Below are 17,130 nucleotides of genomic sequence, written 5' to 3' on the forward strand. Positions count from 1 at the left end.
CAAATGAAGCTTATTCAACATAAAACTTGACATTTTTCTGATTCTTCTGATTTTATTTTACAATAAGGTTGTTAACTATCTTCACTAGGTATTACATTTCACATCTAACAATTTTAATACATTTGTAATACAACTTAATTTTAAAAATTTTTAAAGACCTATTTGACCTTGGAAAGTACTTTTGAACTTGTTCAACCACACAGAAGAAATATTTTATCAAATTCAGCCAGAAAATATATGGCCATAAAACGGAGTTCAAATAATAAGTACATTTAAGCACAACACATCTCTCAGGGCAAAAGTAAAAGAAAATTGTTCTGACCGCATTCAAGGTTTTAAGAAGAATTTAAATTTTAATAATTTTAAACCAGAATATGATTCACATTTTCGATTTTTATTTGCAGAGTTATAAACCACCACTATATCTATACATGAATTCCTTCCTGGGGGCTTCTTGGCACAAAGAAAAAGACCAAGATTTTTTCAACAAGGTTTTAATATTCAAGTATGATTATATTTAATAATGTCTTCAGAGCATAATAAAACAAAAGACGTTAGTATTTAAATTAATTTTTGTATATGTAACTTTTTGCACATCTTAAGATGGTAAAAACATGAAAAAAGAAAGACACAAGTTAGCGCAGTATACTATAATACATCTCGTGTTAAGTTAATATTTAACTCGTATTGTTAAAATAGCATAAGAAGGTGATGCTTCAAAATTTGACATTTATGGTGTGAATGACATTGATAAAAGTATTAACGTAAATGGTCTCCGCGCAGGGGCATACACACCATTAGGGCAAGCGGTGCGATGCCCCGGGGCCCCCGACACGCCAGGGCCCCGTCTAGAGACAATGTAGAGAAGGCAACTTATTATAAAAGTGACGAAGCAAAAAGATAAGTTATTTGACATAATTCACTTCGGACACAAGAGAGACAAATTATTTTTGATATTCTATAGTGTAATGCATAATGAATTGGTAGCCAGATACATACTATTTCATCTAAAGAAAAATGATACCTCAGGTGCCCCAAAAAAATAAATCGATTTTTTGAAAGAAAAATTATGTATTATCTTATTATGCCAAAAAATGTTACTTGAATAATCTTAGCGACCAATAAATGGTACATCAGGGGCCCCAAAAACGAAGTAGGGCGTATACGTTCTTTTTTATTTGTTCTTATTTTCTATATTAAATCAAATATCAAAGACGCCCCAAAATTTAGTCTTGCCCCGGGGCCCCGGTAACTCAACGTACGTCTCTGTCTCCGCGTGAACTCTCTGACGTCTAAATTTGTCCCAAAATTGTCAAGGCGTGTGATCGTTTGCGAAAAATGCTGTCAACGCATTGACAGTTATAATATAAGTTTAAATAATTTATTTGTGTCCATATATAAATGCGAAAATTCGAACAAAAAACTATCTAATATTTATTTTTAGGCACTTTCCTTAAATCCAAAAATAAATCCCCGTTAGTTTATGCAGGGAAAATATTTTTTTCGAATTTCGTAGTTTTTACACAAATTTGGTTATTTCCAAAAAAAAGTCACACTTTCAACATTAACAGCCAATAAAAAATTATTGGTACCATTTATTAGAAATATGATGTGCTTTTTCATTAAATCAATATTTAAAAATTATGTTATAAGCTTCAAAAGAAGATAAATATAGTTTGTACAGCTTTTATGGGATCATTGTTGGTTTGTAATAGATTATGTCACATGGGACAACAAGGGGTTAATTTATTTTGGGAAAACTATAAAAAGAAATTTTGCAGTGTTTCAAAAGAACTAGCATAATCAATTTAGTGTTCAGAAATCACTTCAATAATTTTACTGGCACCACTGCAATCTTCTATTTTTTAAACACAAGCTATGACTGGAAGTCTTGACTTTTGCCGACTTATTATTATTTGATACTTTAACTGACAACAGAAGAGTCAATTATAAGCTCAACTAATCAACTACTGCCTCAAAGTGAAAACATGCGTAAAATAATTAGACAAAAATGTTTGGAATTTAGTATTGGCTCGTTTCTAATCTTTTTCGGTGTCATTTTTAAATGTCACCTAGGGCAATGAACTAACGGATAATTTGGTCAGACATGAGTCACGACTCACTTCCGAAAAGAGTTATAATTCCTCTCGGAGTTATGAACTGCAAAATATTTTCTATCTTCTGTTCTTCTCACAGTGGTGATTGATATGCGACCATTATTTCTAACAACAAAAATTGAGAAGAACAGATTAAACACGTGTGAAATTTACTCCAGATACAAAGAGACTCCATTGGTGTCTTGAAAAGTTATTAATCATTCTTAACACTTAACTTCATTACATGCTAGAGATTGAAATAAAAGAATCAAACAAAACTACTAGGTTAGGTAAGGTTACTTTACATTATTAAGTAACTATGTTAATAATTCTAAAGTCTCATTTCAGACTATGCAGTTCTTAATTACAAAGTCAATTTTATTCTAACAATTTCAGTTACAAAACAATGCAAAAATTGTATTTTTTCTCATGAACCCCTTAATCAAAAATTTTGTATATGTATGTAATTTTCCTAAGGTTTGAGGCGATAAACTCACTGAGGAGGCGTTCTCTCACAGAAATCATGTCAAGAATGTCTTCTTTTTTCTAAGTCAGCAGTCATTATCATCATCATCAAACATCATCGTGATTTCGAATTGTAAAACTTATAGTTGTATTGTTTTGTTTTACCTTTTTAAGTTTTGTATTATTGTTAAATCAAATAGCATCGACCTCATTTTCATTTTACAAACTCTACAAAACAACAAATCGCAAAAAAAAATAAAATAAACAAAAAACGGAAGCCTCTTTTCGTGCATCGCTAACTTTGGTCATTAATTGATGAGCTATCTATTGCCCATTTGGATTGTAGTAATGACTGACAAAGTCAGCCATTCAACATCAAATTAGCTTTGCATCGTAAAAGATTGACAGAGATGAACCCCATAAGATTGTTGTCAGTCAAATTGTTATTGGTTTCGCTGCTAATTGTTGTATGGAAAAGTGGGATTGGGGTAGGTAGATAGTTAAAGTTCACTCATCCATCATGTCCGTAACAAATTGATTATCATTTAGTCGAGTGCAGTAAATTTTGACAGACTACTTTGTGTCAAATAGTCGTAAAATTCGACACCCTTGGATGTTTGTTTTGATGGAAGAGAGTGATATATTGCTGTGCTCTGTGCAGTTATATGGGGGGCCTTGCGGATAAAATTTAAATGACTTGTTAGCAAATTGACATTTACAGCGGCGTCCAGTCGTAAGAGACTATTTGATATTCAAAGGTTGTCAAAAAAAATGAATGACAAGTTTGTATCGCATTTCCATTAGTAATTTAAGACATAAGGAAATAGTTGTTATATGAAGTTGGGTGGGAGTGTCAGTTTAGCACGCATAGTTTTATAGAATCTTGTAGACGACTTCTAGTCTATGTAACTTAATGACTCTTAATGGTAATTATAATTTTTTTACTATTTATTTATTCTAAAGAATAGCGCCATAACTCGAAATTTCTAGTAAAAATTTAATGAGTCATGGAGTTTGTTCTATTGAACTTTTATTAAAAAACTATTGTCACAATTTTAAAGTTTGATCTTATTGTTCGTAAATAGTCATCTTCAGTCTTGTTGTTATTTGTACTGGGCCAATAAGATTACGTATAATTTTGACCTACTTCCTTTACAAAGGTTTGTTGGTTTTTTTTTAGGAAATATCTGGTTGAAGCTCTAATTAGGCTACTTTACATAATACATATAGAATTTTTTTTCTAATAATTGAAAAACAATTTCAATGTCAAAAAAAACTAAAGTGCCCCACAAAATATCTATTGCAAAATAAAAAGAATGCTACTTTATAAATTGTTTTGTTTACATTTTTAAGACACTTGATCAAACAAATCCAAAATAAAAAAAGCAAAATATTCGTACACAAAAACAGCTATTATGAGAACGTGACAATATCACCATTTTTCAAGGCAAAGATAAAATAAATACGTTTTGAATTTGACTGAAGTTTAAAAATATATGTTAGGATATTTTTATGGCATATTTAAAATTCTTAAACAAATGTTCGTTATGTGTAAGCCAGATAATAATTGTATTTAGGAGAAGTTAGAGAATAATTGAGTAAACTATGTATGATTGTATGTATGTAGATTTTCCAAAAAAAAAATCGAGATGAACATATAGCTTCTTGGGTTTTCAAGCTGGCTTCAGAACTCTGCTCGATCTTTGATTCGTTTTTATCGATGATTGAAAAAATGTTTGCTTTTTTTGTTGTGTCTGCCTTCGACACCGTGGAACTAAATTAACTATTTTACAAGCTTTTCCTGAAAGGAATCTCTACTAAAAACTTAAACATGCAAAAGCATTTCCTCGAAAAACTTTAAAAGCCATAAACGTTGTATGAAAACAATGTTTCAACAATAACAAGGAGAAGAAAAACGCATTTTAAAATAAGATGATGCCCACTCATAAATCTCATCTTCTTAAAACAATAAGATTTCTTCTTTCAACTAAACAAAATCGATTAAAAATGAAAAGAATCCATATATTAATTCTATGTGCCTACATCTTATTATTAAAAGATTTTCTTAAAAAAGGAAATCATTTAAAATAAGTGTGGCAATCTTCTTAATATGTGGTAGTTGAAACAACTTAAGTAAATTTTTGCATTTTTATTGGACTTCAGCTTGCACATTATAGCAGCAAATTTCCGGTGTTTGAGTCAATGTAGAGATTTCGAGTAAACTAAGCCCCTGTCCATATTGTATTTTTGTTTTTTCGACAATTAGGTAATCAAAATTAATTAAGTAAAACATTTTTTATTTTGTGATGGACAAGTCTCGAAATTCTAAAAGTCCAGATGGATTTTCACCATTTTTAGGTTGGACCGTTACTTTTGAAATAGGTACAGTAAACAATTTAATTGTTTTTTCGCTTTAGTGACAGGAATATATATGTTCAATGCAGCTGAAAATAACATTCAGTTTGTTGACGAAATTCAGTCACATTCACAAAAGCAAAAATTATACTTCACGTCAGTTAAAATTACCAGATAATCTAATTGCTGATAATACAAATATAAAATCTAGTTACAGGTAACGAGAAAAAATTTGGCGAGAGATTTATAGAAATTTAGACTTGCTCTATTTGGTATCACAACTTATTGTATAAGAATCAAAAGAAAAATATTTAATTTTAAAAAAGTTTAAGTCTGTAAACTTTTGTATAAAAAAATGTTGCGCATACACCATAGTGACCATGTTAGTTGGAAGTGTTTAAATGATTAAATAATTGCTGTGTAGTAATTGCAACCACCGATCTTAAAAAATATTTAATTTTAAATGATGTTTTTTTCGAAGGAATTAAAAGTAGGTACCTACAGGTACTCATAGATTTTTCAACCAAATTTGTATCTAGGTGTAGAATTATAGACCTATAGTATTCTTCGTTAGTATCGGCATTTTACTGCACACTTAGTTTTATTACTCAAACAGTATCCATACATTTTTACACATTACCTAATATTTCGTTAAAAGTTGGAACAGCTTTTTCTTTATAACAAAAAAAAACCCATTCAAATTCCTAGAAGAGAGCTTAGACAGAACCTTGAGTATCCTAAACACGGACACATCTTCAAGCAAGTTAAAGATAAACACTATATTCTATTTATATTCAAATTCATCATCATCATCACCGCCCCTAAAGACAAAGCCTTAAAATCAATATTTTTCTTTTGGTTCCTCAATAGATAGATAGATACTTAATATGTATTAGACTCTCTTATAGTCAAGGTTTAATAAATACCTATTCTATTGATGATGATTTGAATTTATCTTATTCACAAATCACACAAAGTACCCGATTCTCGTTTTGCAAAAAAAAATCTTTTTTTCCAACACATGGCCGTTGTCAATAAAATTTGCATAAATACTCATATAGGTACCTAACAAGATTTGAGGTGAGAACCTATTTAGAGACATTTTTTTGTTTCGAAAATAAATCGAAACAAATATTTACCTAATAACAGGTGATTTGTATTCCAAAGTATTCACATGTTGTTAAGTGTAAGATAAATGCCATTTGATTTTTTACAAAATAATTAAGTACCTACAACAAATTAACATGCAAGTGAAACAAAAAGATATGAAAACTTTTATTTTTTTTTTTTATTTTTGTCTGTTATCTTAAACAAAAACATACTTGCTAAAGGTAGCGAGACCTTATCTTCTACTAATCCGCAAACCTCAAATGAAAAAAAAAAAGTTGCTCACTAACCAAAAACGAGAACTTCCAGATTTTCGCGTATAAAACTTGAACTTGAAAACCATCAAAAGATAGATAAATTATATTGGCAGTCAAACAAGGTTCGTGATGTATACTTAACTTTGCGACTTAATAAGTTATAAAAATATTTTTTTATTTTTTTTTTCTTATAATCTGCTTGTTTATCATTTAAATGTTAACGTGGTTTAAAAATGTATTTCAATCAATTATTTCTAAGCATTCTGAGCTCACAATACAAAAAAAAAACGTGCTTATTTGCCCTTGTTGCACTGATTTGAAAAATGTTCAAATTTTTGCAATGAAATGCGAAATGTCAAACAGCTTGATTAGTATTCACCTGTTTTAAAGGTTTAGAAAAAAAAAATAAATTCGACAAAATTAAGATAGATTCAATTTGAAACATTTAAAGAATTCAATTTCAAACTGTATTTCTCGATTTGAAAAAAAAACAACATTTATTTATATGGAAAAAAAAAACCTTACTGGATTTCGAGAACCAAAAGTATACAATAATAGTGTTATCTTTTGAACGAAATGTCAGCTGTTTTATTACCAGAAGAGCAAGACGCGTGTCTCATACATAATTAGAGCTTCTTAATTCAGTGAATCATCACTTTTGATTATACGATTATCATTATTTAACATTTACAAATAAAAAGAAAAAGTTAGAACATCAATGAGTCTCTACACTAAAGAATAAATTAAGAATAAATTTTAATATCTTGATATTTGAATTTTAATAGCCAAAAAAAAAAAAACAAAACTAAATTGTTTACATAACATTTTAGAAAAAAAAATCTTAATTAGTTTATTGTTTTCAAGTCTATCTTCAAAAAAATTAAGTTGATATATGAATAATGTGACGCAAGTTAAATATTAAGTTATTTTGTTTATTTATTCAATTGCCCAAAAAATTTCCTACTGAATAAAAACATAAATAAGTTTTAATGGGAGGGAATTTATCATGAAAAGAATTTTTTGAACCTTTGTAAGTCAAAACAGACAATTTTTCTTTTAACATTACAATCTAAAATTTGATTAGTGCTTTTTTTTAATTTAAAAAGAAATGCAATACATTATAAAATTTAAAAAAAGCAAATTTATAAATATGTCGTTTTAAAATCTTGCATTTAATTTCTTGCATAACAAATAATTTTTTTAGAAAAAAAATTGTTTTTTGGAAAAATCGATTTTCAGCCAACGTCGTCATCTTGAATTAAACGAAAAACTTATTTTAATGAATAACTCGGCCATTGACAAAATTAATTTAAGATTTATTTTATACAACTTTTATCTTAATAATTATTTTCTCTATGATCCATAATTTTCGAGTCAATTTGAAAATACTCTTCCCTTACTCCACTTAAACGTTATACCCTCTTTGAATATACATAGATTTTAAAATCAACGCATTATGAGGGTGTTTTTATATGTTTTCGGGGATGATAAATCTAGCTGCGATGATAGTCATCGAGTATTTCTATAATTTTATAAACAAAAAAGCACTATCTTAATATCGATAAGTGTTATAAAAATAAAATGCACGACTGGGGTCGCACGTACTTGCTCTTGCAGTTCAAAGCACTTTTATGTTAGTTTTCTTGTAGATTTTACGAGCTGCCTCTAAAATAAATTTTAAAGAAATTTTGTTGATGTTGGGGAAGAGCCGACATTTAGACTAAATTTTTTCATATAAAAAAAATTTTTTTTTGTATTTGACTTTTTTGAGAAAAAATAAAAATGCAATTTTATTACCATTGCTTTAAATATTACGTATACAAAGTTTAATCAAAATCGTTAGAGCCGTTTTCGAGAAATTAGCAATATCGTATTTTTTTGTATGGGAGGTACACTTTCTAAACGAGATATAAAAAAACAAAAAAAAACCAACTTTCAGAATTCTATAAAAATCATCTGTACCAAATTTGAAGCAAATCCGTCCACCCGTTTAGGCTGTGGAAATGTGTACAGATGGACGCACGGACAGAATTGCGAGACCCACTTTTTCGGAGTTCTCCATCATCGTAATGTTGGTTTTGATTAAAACCTCAATACTTGCCCTATAGAGCAAGTAAAAATCGAGTTGGTAAACATTTTAACTGATGGAACAATGCATTTCGAATTGAATCAAAACAAACACCTCATTGTCTCATTTTTTAAATTGATTTTAACTATTAACTCTTTACTTTAATGCTCCCAAAGAAGTTTTGATTCCGATTATATGGTCCTCTTCTTCCCAGCCTAATAAGTAAAACTTCCACCGACAACTTTTAAATTTAAATGACCCATATAATGATCTATAAAGTTCAACTGATTTTATTATTTGTTCACTCAAAGAAAAAAGTTTAAGTCTGCAATTATTTGTAAAAAAAAAAGATGTTGCGCATACACCACAGTGACCAATTAAGTTTAAAGTGTTTAAATGATAAAATTATTGCTGTGTAGCAATTTCAAACCGCCAATTTTGTAACTGAAAACTCAATTTTATATTTCATTTAAACCGATAGTAAATAGAAGAAGTAGTCCAGAGCTTATTATAGCTTAAGAGTGCCCAACTCATATCTTGTCATAAGAAAAAAAATCTATAACCTATTAAATAACTACAAACAAGATTTATTATTTTAACTCCGGTGAATATGTGACGTATGTAACTGTATGTAACGTACGTGACAGATAAGTAAAAACATGAAGGAAGTATTTATATGTTATGACTTTTTTCTTATTTTAAACATTTAAAAATACATTATGTATATATTGAAAATGCTTGTATATACATACAACAAAAGACTTATAAATAAGGTTCAAAACAAATTTGATTAGACCTTAATTTTGTAGTCACATTTTAATTATTTATTTATTGATTTTCAATATTATCTACAATTTTTGCAACTTAATCTATTAAATTTGTAGCATTGTTGCTATCCAAATACGTAATACTATATAATCAGAGGCACGTCTTGGCCCAGATAATATTTTTAACTACTAATCAAGCAATGTCATAAATTGTGCTCAATATTAGTTATCAATATAAAATCTTTGGGGTTTCCCTTTAATTTGACACAATGTGATGATTGATTGGTGGTAAACCCTTGAGGTCTAAAAATGGCACAGGTACGTAAAATGCAAAAGATACTTTAAAAGCAGACAATTTGTCTGCTCTCTTACCAGCCGAGCCGCTTAAAACAATTTTGTTTTCATACAGTCATAAACAAATTTACTTATAATACAAATGTCGATATACGTTAATTAATAAAATACATAAATGTAAATATGTATGTAGTTTTTGTTTCAAATGATACAATGTGTTAATACATTTTGTAATTCGGCTCTAACTTAACTTTGCTTTATTTGATTTGTTAATGCAATATTGGATATGGTTGCTTGCACTTCTATCCTGTAATACTCATTTAACTATTTTATTGATTTTGAATGGATTGTTTAAAAATAGCAAACGAGTCAATTATTTCTTGAAAATTGACAACAAAGTAATTAGATGTGCAAATTTTGTGTACCTTTTTGTTTAATATTGCTCACCAAAAATAACAATTAATAATAATAATTGTATTTTTATTTTTAACAGCAACAACAGGGATGAGCATTTACTACATTATATTTTTTTTTTTTTTAATAATGTGAAATTTTATTTTATTTTCATTATCTTAAATACTTTAATCTTATAATTAAAAGAAAAAAAAAGCTTAACAAACTCCTTTTGATTAACATTGTAAAAAAAATCTGCAAGGTGTAAATCAAATCTCCATATTTTTCCGTTTAACTAACAATTATAATTGTTTTAACTTCTAAATAATTCAAAAAAGATAAAGCAGAAAGTTGAAGTATTACCTTAACAGGTTCTACTTATACATAATTTAATGTTGACCCTTAACCTCCTCTGCAATCAGATCCACATCGAACTAAGTAACTAGTCGATTAAATCTGTTGAGTTGTCATTATTTGCATATTTTTGCACAGGCATGATTGAAAGCCTTGTTAAGTTTATTATAATTGTTTTAATCAGTAAATACCTGTTTAGAGATAATAACAAAAATATAAAAAAAATATAATTTACAATCTAGTTGATACATAAGTATTCACCACTCACAAATGACACCCTATCCACTTTTCTTTGTATGCTAAATTCAAAATCACTTTTTGAATCGAATTATAAAAGAGGATGTTCATTTGTTTCAAAAAAACAAATTAATTACAATCCAAACCAGTTTTTCTGCAAACCAATCCTGAAGATATGCGATATAAAAGCGAAATTCTTTTTATATTCGAGGCAAAGTTTTGATTTTTTGACTGATCTGTCCGTCCACTGCGCTGAAAAATTGCTTTCTCGTAAAAGAAATAAATGATGGGGATGATAATTACAAGAAAATTAGCTTTCTAGTTGTTATTTTATCCGTTCCAGAATATTTTTGCATTTCTGCTAAATTTTTTTTTTTTTTTTTTTTTTAAATCCATTGGTGCATTTTTGTGAAAACGGCAACTCTGGTCGGCCTTCATTTTTTTTTTTATATATTCATATTTAACTCGAAAACCAAGCCTAACTTCAGAATGATTTAAAGATACTTTTTTATTGTAAATTAAAATTTCTGTCGAAATTAGTTGGTTAAAAAATTTTAAAATTTTGTTTGGACTAAAATTCTAACCGTAAATCAATGAAAAATAAGTTAGAAAATTGAGGATTTTATTTTTTTTACTAAAACACTTGCTATTTGGTGTGTGAGCATAGTACGTTAGAAATTTGTAATAATTAAATAGATCAGAGGTCAAATCCTTTGGTATTATGCACCGTTTCAATCTTTATAAAAAAAAAACGATAGAAGTGTAATCCATTAAAAATCTGCTGTTTTTCTTTATTTTTGACTTTTTTGGTTGAGAACAACTTTTTAAAATGCAATAAAAAGTTTATAATCGATAAGTTTTGGACTTTTGATCTGGAGAGATTGAATATATGTAAACTAACAAAAAAAAAAAAAAATAATTCCGTCCTTTTTACCTTGTTACCAATTTGATGTAGGTACCTATGTGTAATTTTATAAATACGGAAAAAATGGATAGACCAACTGCCGTTATAAGACTTTCTTTATTATTTAAATGGCCTCAAAAATTAACAACTACTCTTGTAAAATCAAAGATCAACAAAAAGTTTCTCTTGAAGAACAAAAAAAACACGCCACTGAGTTTTAAATTAAACTTTTTTGGCAAATTGTAGTTAAAAATTGAACTGTATTGATTTATGAAGATAAAAAAAAACAAAGTTTGTAGCTTCGAAAGAACTGTGGTAACAGCTTTGTGGTTCGCGAAAAGCCACAAAAATGTTTGGAGTTCTTTCAGCTTTTAGCTTTTAAAATGTAAAAGATACATGTTATGAAAAAAGTTTCTAGGAACCCATTAAAGAAAAGAAAATTCTAGTAAAATTTGAGCAAAGCCAGTGCTCTGTGGTAGGGCCTTTGTTTTTTTAGGGTTTTGCGAAAATCAAGTTCCTAAGTGGAAAAACTATTACAAAATAATAAAAAAAAAATCACCTAATTTTTGAAAAAATTTATTTTGAGACTAGATGGTCCCCCAGGCTGGTTATTTTTTTTTTCTCATTTGAAATAGGTATATGTTGACTTATGAGGTCCTTTTTTAGATGTAGCTTTAAAGGAAAAAAGTTTGATTAGGTTCTTAAAAAGATATAAACTATATTAATTTGGCCAGAGTTTCTGTCAGGACATGCATGCTTTTTTTGGATTTTATTTAAACAAACAAGAAAAAATATGAAAAACTATAAATAAAACCCGAAGAAGCATGGATATCCTGACTGAAACTCTGGCCCTAAAAAAATGGTTTAAACCTTAAATGTTATTAAGATATCATTCCTATTCTCCATTTCTGCTAATTAGGCGTTCACAAAAAGATTTTTTTTCAATCATGAACTTTTTTTAAGCAGTTATCATGTTCATGCCAAACATTACAGATATGTATGTACAAATTGTACATTAGGGTGTCCCTTATTTTGAACAAGGCTTAATTTTAAAACGTATACTGGCTCAAAAGATTCTAAATAAATTTTTAAAAAATATTTCCAAAGTTTCAAATCTCTATCGTTACATTATTTACCCGTGCTGAAGTAATTTTCAATATTTCCATACAAAATATCGATAAATTACAGGTAAAAGTAGCAGAACTGTAAAAGTTGATAGAAAATTTTACATACGAGTATTTGCAAATATCTTAAGCACTAAAAGTGTGCAAAAAAAAATATTGTTAATTTTTTTAACTGGTTAAACATTAACCATCTAAAAACAACCATCATTTCATTCTTTCCACGATATTGACCGTTGTCTTATAATGGCTATCTAAACATCATTTTTTCGTGCACTCCTTTCAGTTCTCTAAACATTTGCAAATTTTGAAAATTTTCTATCAACTTTTCATCCACATTTTTCAAAATAATTTCAATATATACCGAACTTATTTTGAACGGACTACGAGGAAAATTGAATTTCTTTCAAGTTTTCAAGTTGTTAATCATCAATCAAAGTATAAAATGAGAAAAATTTTAAAAGAAAACTTATTCTTTAAAGACCTGAAATGATATAATCATAAAAAAGACCAATATTAGGTCTTATTTCCCTTTATCAGAGAGAACTTAATACCATTGGCCTTTTTTTCTTAAAATAAATAAGTAAATACATTTTCTTAAAATAAATTTCACTTTATGAAAGTGAAACAAAGCCAACTTTTAAAAATACGCCTTATTTCACTTTTCATATGTGAAATATGGAATTATTATTCTTGGCCCTATTTCAGGGCACCATAGCATAGATCAAATTTTAACCGATATTAATACGAAAACCGTATAGTAAATCAAAACATTAGAAAATTTACATATTTATATTGAATCATATTTATTTTATTTATGTATGTTTTAATAAAAATAAACACATTTCCTAATAGTAGAGTAACTAAAGCAAATTATTAGGGAACCCGGCCGAACAGCTCTGATTTTGACGATTTTTTTTTTTTCAAACGTAGGTAATTAAAAATACTTTAAAGTCTATAGATTAAAAATTGCCGGTGTTGCCGTATTGTTTTTTAAAATTAAAATTAAATTTTTTTTTAACAAAACCATTTTTTTTTTTGCTTAAATTTCATAAAACAAATTATAGCAAAATATATAAAAGGCTGTAAGGGACAATCTTCCATCGTTTAAGCGATAAATGCAATTTTCTAACATTCTGACCTCAAACACAAAAAAATTATTTTAAAAACAACGGCAACACCTACAATATTTTAAAATACATTTTTAAAAAGCCAGAAGCTCATTCTTATCTCTTAAATTTAAATCCACTAAATTTAATCAAGACTTTTTGAAAAAATGGTCCTCAAACTCAGAATTAAAAAAAAAATGTTATTAGAAATATTTAAAATGACTTTTTTCCAAACTTTTTCTAATAAAATATGAATTTATTTAAAATAAATTTTTGGCCATAAATATTATCAGTTGAATTTCGAAGCAAAAAAGGTAAAATATATCACACTTTTGAAAAAAACATGAAAAATTACTTCAATTTCAATGTTTTTTTTTTTTATTAAAACTGAATTTTTGCATTGAAATAATTATTTTCTCAAAGACTGTGGTAAATAGGAACTTTAAATTTTTGCTATTTAACTTTCAACAGTAAGGGTTATTAAATGAATAAAAAATAATTTTATAATTAGATGTTGAACTTTAAAAAAAAAATAAGTTACATTTTTTTTCAAAACTTTTATTAAAAAAAGTTCTTCGAAAATGAAATACTTTTTAATTTTTTTCATAAACCGTAATACATATTGACATTTCCTTTTATAATTTGAAATCATAATAAATGCGGCCAAAAAATTTGAAAATAAATGCATTTTATATTACGACCAAGTTTAAAAAACGACATGTTAAAATTTTTTCAATAATTTTTTTTTTTTTCAAAAATCTGTTCATTCAATGAACTTAATTTTAATTTTACAATTTTACATTACATATGACTAAGCTTTTAGCTTTTAAAAAATGTATATTTGAATATTGTAGGTGCTGCCGTTGTGTTCAAATATTTTTTTTTGTGTTTGAAGTCAATTAATAATTAATAAATTATCGCTTGAACTATGGAAGATTGTCCCTCACTCCCATATATTTTATTTTCTTGATTTTCTTAGACAATCTTTTGGCACCAATTAATTTATGAAATTTAAGAAAGATTTTTGAAAAAAATTTGTTTTTGTTCATAAAAATCTTCAATTAAATTTAAAAATCAAAACGGCAACACCGGCAATTTTTAATCTATAGACTTTAAAGTATTTTTAATTCATCAAAATCTAAGCTGTTCGGCCGGGTTCCCTAATATTGCCAATTTTTGAGCTTTAGTTACTCCACTCTCCACTATAATGTGTAAATTATATTTATAAATTAATTACTTTTGTAAATTCTCATATTTTTATTCTTCTTTAATTACATAATGTTATTTTATTGTACTCTTATTTATGCTATAAAAATCATTTATTTTGAATTTTTTTATATTTTTTTCATAAATGGGCCACCCCACCCGAATAATACCTACAATTTAACTTTTATTTGTCTAGTTGTGATAATAACTCTATTTTTATTTTTTATAAAAATACCATTGTCACTTGCATTTCTTAATCTTATATTTGTAAAGTTTACTGAAAATTGTTACCTTCTTAATTTTAGGAAATAGGTAGGTAAATAAACTAAACTAAACTAAACTAAACTAAAAACTAAATTTTAGTGTGTTTTTGTTTATTCTCTCGTGCAATAGTGAATAAACAAACGATTCAGAAAAGGGTTTAATATATAGCTAATTATCTCTCCATAACAAGCAAATTAGTTGATAAAGTCTATAAACATCAAAATCAAAAATTTTATTTTTTTGCTAATTTCCAATTTCGCATCAAAAAAGATTACGAAACTTAATTAAAACTAAATCATGTAATTATTTGTTCTATATTTAGTTTCTGATTTACAAAAAAAAACTTCTTTATCTTTCTTATTCCGATTCGATTTAATGACCTAATTGCCTTGTCCCACTAATAATCACAAAAATCAAAACATCAAACTCACAGACATCCATCACTAACTAACTCACCAGTAAGTTATTCTTCCGCGTAAAAACGTTCTGTTTCCGCAATTCGTGCTTCAGCAATTTTCCCAAAAACAAAAAAAGCCAATCTTTTCGGAAGGTTTCTATTTTTTTTTGTTTATTTGTTATGATTTTTTTTTTTTTTCTTTGCCAAATAAAATATTAATCTTGCATAAGTTAACACTTTTATTTTCAATCACATTCGATCACTTATTCATTAATTCCACGATCGATCGTTTTTTGTCATATACACTCTTTTTTTTCGTGGTGTGACTTTCAGACACTTTTTCTTTCACTTAAATTTTATTTTAAAAAAATTTAATTATTTTTTTTTTTTGCTCTATCAACTAGTTTGTATGAAACATATATAAAAATAAAATTTATAGTGAAAACGACATTATTTCAATCTAAATTTGGTATGGACGTCACGTGGGAATGCGGACAGTATAAAAAGAAGTGCAATTGTTGTAAATTTTATGTGTGAAAGACAACAAAAAATTGAATACACACTACCAATTTTTAAAACCATCGCGCCAACAAATGCGCGCAATAGCGCAAATGTAAACAAAAAATTGCTTTAGCTTGCCTTCCAGTGAGCATAAAAGACCAACGAATAAATGGGCCTAGCAAAGCATAGCGCAAAAGAAGAAATTCAATACGCAACAAATGCACCGAGGAAATCACTTTCCAATGGAATACAATTTGTATTCTAAGCTCGCGCCGATATTCGTGCAGAAGAAGTTGTGACAAACAAACAAAAGACTAGCGAAGGTTTTTCAAGCCCCCACAACAAGTCTGAAATGGGTAGGAAATTATTTAACAATTTTATGGAAAGATTTTTAAATTTATGGCAAAAAGATTGGAGCCATCCTGTTTTAACGAGAGAGACCGGTCGCTGGACGACACACAGATGAACATTCCTGTGCGTTTAGTTGAAGACCTTTCAAGACTGGTTTTACCAGATCTCTAAAGATCCTCGTGGAATTTTTTTTTTCTACCTTTCAGAACTTTTATTATATTTCTACTTTTTCATACAGAAACAAGCTCAATAAAAATGATCAGCAACAAGGTAATTATTTTAGCGATAAGTAGTAAAAAAAAGTTAAAAGGTTTTAACAAGATCTAGGTACCTTTTAAAAAGGTCAATCAAAGTGTCAAACTTTGATGATAAACTCTTCCTAATAGATTACAATTTTTTATATTCTCAAAACTAAAAAACAGCTTATCAGGAACTAACACTTCTCGGTTATAGAAAAGAATGCACTTTGTTTGTTTAAACAAAAATTTCAACAGAGAGAGAGAGAGAGAAAAACAACAAGCCAATCAAAAATGGCCGAAGAGAAAACTTTGTATGGAAATTCCGCTTTTTCGACCGATTCTTATAGAAGCCGCAATGAAACTAACAAACTCTGAGCCTAGCCATCAGATCATTTCCCATCATAAGCTTGGTCAGAGCCCAGAAGTTGGAGCTGATACAGATCAGCAGTTAAAAGAAATGGTAGAATATCAAAACTCACCATACTTGATCAGAGTGTGTTGTATAGTGAAGATGATGTTACTCTAACGGTAAGCGGGTTGGAGGAGGAAGATGATGAATTAATTTAGCATCAGCTGCGTACATACAACTTGTTTTTTTTTTTTATTTTCCTATTTTTGTTTTTGGGTTTAAAAATGTTTGTTGTT

At 28.0% G+C, this 17,130-nt stretch overlaps 1 protein-coding gene across 1 annotated transcript in view; it reads right to left on the reverse strand.

Moving 5' to 3' along the window:
* LOC129908968 (ATP-binding cassette sub-family A member 13) overlaps positions 1-16,847 on the reverse strand; it is a 41,292-nt gene extending 24,445 nt beyond the window's left edge. Inside the window, exons 1-2 of the mRNA XM_055985820.1 lie at positions 16,578-16,847; positions 15,454-15,742 (exon numbers count right to left, since the gene is read on the reverse strand). The gene's annotated coding sequence lies outside the window, so the exon portion shown is untranslated. The remainder of the gene's footprint in view (positions 1-15,453; positions 15,743-16,577) is intronic.
* Between the last annotated feature and the right edge of the window lie 283 nt (positions 16,848-17,130).

Source organism: Episyrphus balteatus, chromosome 2 (genome assembly GCF_945859705.1).
Source record: "Episyrphus balteatus chromosome 2, idEpiBalt1.1, whole genome shotgun sequence".
NCBI lineage: Eukaryota > Metazoa > Arthropoda > Insecta > Diptera > Syrphidae > Episyrphus > Episyrphus balteatus.